The sequence below is a fragment of the Arachis stenosperma genome, chromosome 3 (assembly GCF_014773155.1).
Source record: "Arachis stenosperma cultivar V10309 chromosome 3, arast.V10309.gnm1.PFL2, whole genome shotgun sequence".
In the NCBI taxonomy this organism is placed as follows: Eukaryota; Viridiplantae; Streptophyta; class Magnoliopsida; order Fabales; family Fabaceae; genus Arachis; species Arachis stenosperma.
Genome location: NC_080379.1, coordinates 79374203 through 79382466, shown reverse-complemented (window position 1 = coordinate 79382466; position 8264 = coordinate 79374203).

Below are 8264 nucleotides of genomic sequence, written 5' to 3'. Positions count from 1 at the left end.
TTTTGAATTAATGAAGAAAGAGAAAAACAACAAAAAGACACCAAACATAAAATTTTTAGATCAGAGACACTAGCTTTTTCGAAATTAAAAAAAAACAACAAAAAGACACCAAACTTAAAAATTTTTACGATCAAAATAAGAAAAGAAACAAGAACAACTTGAATACCAAAAAAAAACACTCAAGAACAAATTCGAAAATTTAAAGAAAATAAAGAACACACAAAGACACCAAACTTAAGAACTGACACTAGACTAAAACAAAAGACAAAGAAAAGATGGATTTTGAAAAAGTTTTTGAAAAAGAAACCAAAAGACACAATTAAAAGTAAAAAGTACCTAATATAAGCAACAAGATAATCCGGTAGTTTGTCAAATCTGAACGATCCCCGACAACAGCGCCAAAAAGTTAGTGTGTGAAACTGGCTCCGCAATATTCGCACAGATAGACCAGTAAGTGCACCGGGTCGTCCAAGTAATACCTTAGGTGAGTGAGGGTCGATTCCACGGAGATTGTTGGTTTGAGCAAGCAATGTCTACCTTGTAGATCTTAGTCAAATGGATAGAAAAGATGATTGTTGTTGTGAGAAACGCATAAAGCAAAATAAATAAATAAAATGATACTAGATAGGTGTGAAATCAATGGTATGAAAATGGTTGAGGCTTCGGAGATGCTTCTTCCTTCTGGATAAATTTTTCTCACCATCTACTCCAACTTCTGATTGATTCATTCTATGGCAGGCTGTAAATGATTAATGTCAGGTCAGCGGTCATTAATCTCCTCTACTTTAGATCAAACGCTGGGTCAGCGGTCATCCAATCTGATTGGGGTTGAAGCTCTAGCAGTCCATTCCCTTAGTGATCCTACCCAAAACGCCACAGACAAGGTCGGATCTTCCAGATCAGAGAACGTTACTCTATTCATTCTAGCCTATACGACAAAGGCCCTAATCGCCCCGTACCTCAGCTGCACTGATGTCTCCAAATACCCAACGAAGTCGTGGATTAGCCGTCTAAGAGATGTATAATCAAGCTTGTGGTTCAGTACTATCCCGTCAAGGACTTGCAAGAACCCATATAGAATAGGGATGACGGTCATCTTACACTCCCAATCCATTAGGATGAAGAACAAAGATACATCTTATAATAGAATCAAGTATAGATTGAAATAGAATAGTGATATTATTAATCCATAAGAATCAGTAGAGCTCCTAACCTTAACCTAGGAGGTTAATGACTCATATTGTACATAGAATAGTGTTTGAAAGTAAAGTGGGGGAAGAAGGTCCTAAACAAAGGTGATATCCTCCTATATATACTAATTTGATAGCTAAGAATTACAGAAATAAGATAAACTAGTCTTGTAGTGCGAAAATCAACTTTTCGGGCCCACTTGGAGAGTGTTTGGGCTGAGCTTGAGTGAAGTCACGAGTTGGTGCTCCTTTTTGGGTGTCCAATGCCAGGAAGAGGGTAAAGTGCTGGCGTTTAACTCCAGTTTTGGACCTTCATTTCCAGAGCAAAGTATAAACTATTATATATTTCTGAAAAGCCCTAGATGTTAGCTTTCCAGTGCCATTGAGAGCGCAACATTTGGAATTCTGTAGCTCCAGAATGCTCCTTCTGTAGCTCCAGACTTTTTTCAAAGCTCCTCAATTTCAGCTAGAAAATACCTGAAATCATCATAAAACACAGAAACTCAAAGTAGAATCCAAAAATGTGAATTTAGCACTAAAACCTATGAAAATATAATAAAACTTAAGCAAAATATGTATTGAAAACTATATGAAAATGATGTCAAAAAGTGTATAAAATATCAGCTCATCAACGCTGGTTTATAAATAAATGTGACTGTGGCCCCGAGTTGTAGGTAGTGGCGATGTTCACTTGCTCTGGATATGAGATAGAAAAGAAGAATTACGAAAAATTAATTTAATTATGGAGTTTTGAATGAATGTATATTTGTGATACCTGGGTAGTAGCAAGGACGGTGGTTTGTCCCGCTTGCTCCAGGTATGTTTGAGATTTGATAACGATGATGCTTGATTTAAACTAAATGAATGTATGTTTGAGACCCTGGGTGGTAGCAAGGATGGTGGTTCGTCCCACTTGCTCCAGGTCAGAGATTATGACGCCTGGGTAGTAGCAGCAGTAGTAGTTATTCAACTTGGTCTAGGTTGAGCTTTTAAACACCCGCTTGGGTAGTAGCCACAGTAGTGGTTATTCCACTGGCTCTGGGTTGAGCGGGTAGTAGCAAGGGGGTTGTATCTCAAACCCACTTACGCCGCAATGGGTGTTTCAGTCCATGGTTAGCTACCAGGACATGTCGGGTTGGCTATATAACCGACAGATGATATCATCAGCTATAGGATAAGCATGCATCATATGCATATTGTTTGAATTGCTTGTCTGTTCATTAATTGGGAATGCCTAAGTGAATTTACTATGCTAATTGTTATACTTGCTACTTGCATTACTTGTACTCTAATTGTGTTTGCCTTTGTTTGTTTGTTTGTCTGTGTGGTCTTACCAGAGATGGAAGATTAGAGAAAAGGCGGAGGATTTGAGGATTTTGATTAGGATTTGACCAAGTTTAGAACCTGTGAGAACTACCCCTATTTATGGTTTCTGTTCTAGTTCCATAAGTTTTATAATTTAAGTGTTGGTGTTCTAGGATTGCCTCTGGCTTTTTTGGGGCTTTATTTATTATATATGTAGGCACCTTAACCATATTGAGAACCGTCGATTCTCATCCCATATAATATTGTTGCTTTTCAGATGCAGGTTGAGAAGCACCACTCTGTATTCTAGAGACTCTGATGAAGCGAAGAACTCTTAAGACCCAGGGGTATATTTTGTTTATATTTATATATGTATATAGATTCTCCACCTTGTATTTTTATGTTTGTCGCTCTTAGAGATTGACTCAGAGAAACAGGTTGTCATTTTTCTGCTTTGGGTCATTTTGGGATTCTCATGTATATATGTATATATGTTTATATGCTCTGTCCAATTTTAACTTTGCGAGCCGGGTCAAGAGCCTTGTTATATGTATCTTGAAACTCTCTTATCCTACTTCGTTATGTTAACACTTACGTGAGTGACGAGCTGTTCTGCTTACGCTTTGTTTTAAACCTTCTTTAAAAAGGCTCCCAGATATAAATCTTTTTCAACTATATTCTATATATAATTTTACTTTTAGAGGTTGTAATACCTCACCACCTCTGTTTTATGACTTAAGAATAAAACTCTATGTCGTAGAGTATTACAGTCAACATTAGGTGTATACTTGCTAAAGAAGGAATATGTTGGGACAATTTACTATCAAAGGGTAACACTACTTCAATTTCAGAAATCGCTTGAGGAATTTGAGTCTAAGCTTTAAAATCCATTATTATAATAGAGTGATGTGCAATTTCAGTATTGGTAGTATAGTTTTCTATATCGTTTAATGAATATTCTAGAGAGGGATGTTGGAAAATCAAAGAAAAGAGATATTAATAGAAGGTTGAATAGAAGAAGAGGAATGGTTGCTATTAATGGGAGTCTTTCTATAGTGGGACTAGTATTAGATAAAGCAGTTTTATTAAAGAAAAAAGGAGATAGGAATTATCCTTCATAAAAATAACATCTCTAGATATGATTATTTTTCTATTTTGTCCAAACATTTGTATACTTTTTAGGTTACAGCATAACCAAAAAGGATATCGGGTTGGGATCTCAGCTCTATAGTTTATAATAACTATAAGGCCTAATATTAGGAAAACAAAAACACCCAAACACACGCAAAAATGAATAATCAGGAAAATGATGAAACAAGATTTCAAAAAGTAATTTGTGAAAAGTAATGGTGGATGACATTCTATTGATAAGATAAATAAAGGTAGAGAAGGCCTCATCCCAAAATTGAAGGGGTAAAGAAGCAGCAGCCAAGAGAGCAAATCCAGTTTTCATAATGTGTCTGTTTTCTCTTAGCTAGATCATTTTGCTGTGGTGTATACGGACATCTTAATCTATACATAATACCTTCATTCTTCAAGAATTCAATAAAAGTATTTGATAAATACTCTTTTTCATTATCTATTTGAAGAGATTTAATGGAATATCCAAGTTGCTTTTCCATATATAACTTGTATTATCTGAAAACATGAAAGACTTGGAATTTATTTGTAAGTAAATGGTAGTATATTTAGAAAACACATCCACAAAAGATACATAGTATCTATAAGTATAACCATTATGAGATATAATAGGGGTAGGTCTCCACACATTAGAAACAACCAGAGATAGGGAGCATCATAAGAATAAGTAGAAGGAGAGTATGAAAGCCTATGTGATTTAGCCATGCAGTAGAATTTACAAACATTGAATGAAGAAGTAGTATTATTCATAGGTAAACCAAATTTAGACACAACAGTTTTTACAATAGCATGAGTAAGATGGTCAAATCTTTGATGATATACATCTAAGGAAGCACAACTAACAACAAACACAGCAAGATTAATTGGAGAAGAAATAGATTTTGGAATATTAACACGTTCAAACTTATACATTCTTTTAACAGCTTTGTCTCAGAGAAGAACGTCCTTGGTAGCCTGTGATTTAACAAAGCACTCATTAGGCCAAAAAGAGAAATAAACTTTGTTGTCCCTTGCAAATATGAAAACACTAATTAAATTTTGAGTAATTGATAGAACTAGCAGCAAATCATATAATTTATATTTTCTATGAGTAGGTAAGCATTATAAATAAGAATTGTCAACATTTTTTATTGTCATACCTAATCCATTTTCAGCTTGTGCTTGTTCTTGCCTTGATATTCAAAGGATTATTGCAAATTGGTTGAATTAGGTGTGTATTGATGAGTTGCACTTGAATGAACATACCATGAAGAATCTATCATAATAGAAGGTGTTGCAATCATGGCTTTTGGATTATGAAAAGATGGAGGAGGTGAAAGAACAGTGTACATGGAAGTGAAGGGAACACTTTGCTGAGCATGTTAGAATCCTTGATCAAACCTGAAATAGCAATAGCTAGCAACAAGGCCAAATTTGCCACAAATTTAGCATTGAGGTGTGGTATTGGAGTTCTAATTGTTCCTTCCTCAGCTCTACAAAAATTTCTAATTCCACATTTTCTTTTACCAAAGGGGGACGACCAAGAATGTTGTTGTTGTTGTTGCCTCTACCAGAATTATAAGAGAAGGAAGGTTCTGAATTCTTGAGATTTAAGTTAGAGGATTGAGTAAAATTAACCTGAACCATTGAAAATTATGGTTTCTTAAATCTTTCAATTATGTCATCTTGAGCCATAAGCAAAGCTTCAAGATCAGGGATAAAGGATCTTTCATTGTGAACATAATAATGAAGGGATGATAATCTTCATTCAAACCATCTAAGATAACATTGGTATAATCTAAGTTTGTGAGTGGTGATCCTACTGCTACTAATGAATCAATAATTTTTTTTATTTGAAGAAGATAATCTGAGGTAGATGCCAATTTCTTGACTGATTTCAATTTCAATTGCAATTGCAATTGTCTAATTTGATCTTTGGTATGAGAGGCAAAGTAAGTGGGAATTCTGCTCCATATTTCATGAACAAAGTGACATCCAATAACTCTATACTTGAAAGACTCATCCATCGAAATAAAGAACCATGATGTGATATTATAGCCATTAACTCTCTAATCTTTATATTTCTTTGATTTTGTTTGTGATGTCTGATCTAAATTGCTCTCAAATTTTGGAGGAATTTTCTCTTTTTCATGATGATGTTGAAGTTGTTGTCCACATATAGAGAGAGTAACTTGATGGTGCCAAGTAAAAACGTTTGTTTCTATGAGTTTATCAGCTACAGAATTATTGAAAGATTTGTTGATTTGGTTGATAATGCTTAAAAGAGGTTGTGTAGATAAAGGTGGATTTTTCACTACTGAAACTGGAGTATTATTGTTAGTCATGGATCATAACCTCAGCTCTGGATACCATAAAGAAATGAGGGACTTGTGTTTAATGGAATCAAATTGAAAGTAAAGATGATGGATCATCTTTAATAGAATCAGATAGAGAGAGAGAGAGAGAGAGAGAGAGAGAGAGAGAGAGAGAGAGAGAGAGAGAGAGAGAGAGAGAGAGAGAGAGAGAGAGAGAGAGAGCTAAATGTTACTCAATAATGTGATTACAAGAAATGTATATATGATTTTATATAAGCCAACATATATAGCAACAACAAGAGCCTTCTCTTATAACCAACTAGGTAACTTCTATAACAAGAAACATAACTTCCTAACAAACTAGTTAGTTATACGAGTAAACACCCAACGCTGTCCTTGTCCATTTTTACGAAGGACAAAGCGATCCCTGTCCAAAAAAAAGGGACACTTCGATCCTCAACCTTTTTATTTTGGGACAATACAATTCTTCTGTTAAAAAATTCATTAAATAATAACAAAAATTAGTTTTGTGGGGATTTTATTTGTATTTTGCGGGGTTTTTAAACCTTCACAAACTATTAATAAGTTTGTTTTTGAAAAATTCTTTCACCAATGGTGGTTAAGCGAAGAAAAACTATTGATGAAAATGATGTTGCAAAAAAAAAGTAATTGTAGTACCTTTTAAAGGAAAAAAATAATATCGAATAAGAAATGAAAGAAGAGAACTTTAATGTTGATAATATTGGTATTGCTAATGATGACGGTAGAAGAGATAATGATGATGATAAAGTATAGTTACACAATAAAAATAATAGAGGTAGGAGTGATAAATTTTTGTGGGGATTTAAAACCCCCGCAAAATACAAATAAAACCCCACAAAATTAAGTTTTGTTATTATTTAACAATTTTTTTAACAGAGGGATCGTATTACTCCAAAATAAAAAGGTTGAGGATCAAAGTGTCCTTTTTTTGGATAGGAATCGCTTTGTCCTTCGTGAAAATGGACAAGGACTGGATTGGGTCTTTACTCTAATTATACACACTCTATTACTCTCGGATATGAAATTACTAATTTACCCAAATTTATATAAATACATAAATCTATTTTTTGAATTTAGTAATCCTAATTCATGTCTCTAATTCGAATTTCTCTTCGTTCTTCTAGATTTTCACTCATACCTAAACTTGATTTATCTCTTTCTCTCTCTTTCTTTGCCTCTCAAGTCCATTACTACATCTCCTAATCTCGCTCCAAAAAATTATATTGAAAGATATTTTTATGTTGTTTTGTTTTATTTTATTTTCATAATGAATATTTTTTAATTTTGCTCTATTATGTTTAATTGATTATTTTATGATGATTATATTATGTCTCTTTTTTGTTAATTTTTAAAAAAAAATTCAAAAAATATTTATAGATATTTGCAGATAACTACTTTTATTGAGGGAAAATTGAATAGAAACTTGCGAAGAAAATATGAAAATGACAAGGAATAATTTTTTTAAACAAGCATGAGGGACAGAAAAGGGATACCCGTCATATTCTCACTGTACCTATTACCATGTCTAACTAGCAACAGAATCCAATGCGAGCTAATTTGAGAAGAAACGCGTGAACTTTATCCAAATTAGGTCTTAAGGTAATGAACCTAGGTTAAATTTGAGATCCTAATATTGGACTTAGGTTAATCCTACTTGCTTGAGGTATTAGGTTAATCTTACTTGTTTGGGGTATAACAAATACAATATTACTAAACATTAAAACCATTTAGCATTATAAAAGTTGGATATATTTATAAAAAAAATTAATTCAAATTACAAAACATTTTCAATAAACTATTTCCTCTTTCTTAGTTTTAAATATTATTTACTAAAAATTAGAAAAATAAAAATTATAATAATAATAATCCACATTCACATAATTAAAATAGATCATATTAATATATACATGATATTACATATATTTAGAACTATTATGTACGATAAATATTTTTTTGATATTTATGTAATGACTATATAAATAATTTTATATGTAAATCATCTAATTTTTATAATATATGATTTATTGTATAATTTTTTTTGTATAAATATATTAAAAAATAAGATATTATTTATAATATTATTTTCTATATGAAATAAGCAACTTAAGTTATTATCTGAAATAAAAAGAATAATAGTACTAATAGCTTTTTACTTAATAGTATTGAAAAAATATATGAATACAGTAAAAAAATAATAATAAAAATTATTAATTAAGTTATTTACATAATAAAAAATTAAATAAATTTTTAATTAATAAAAAATAAAATTGTTATTACCACATACTATAAATTT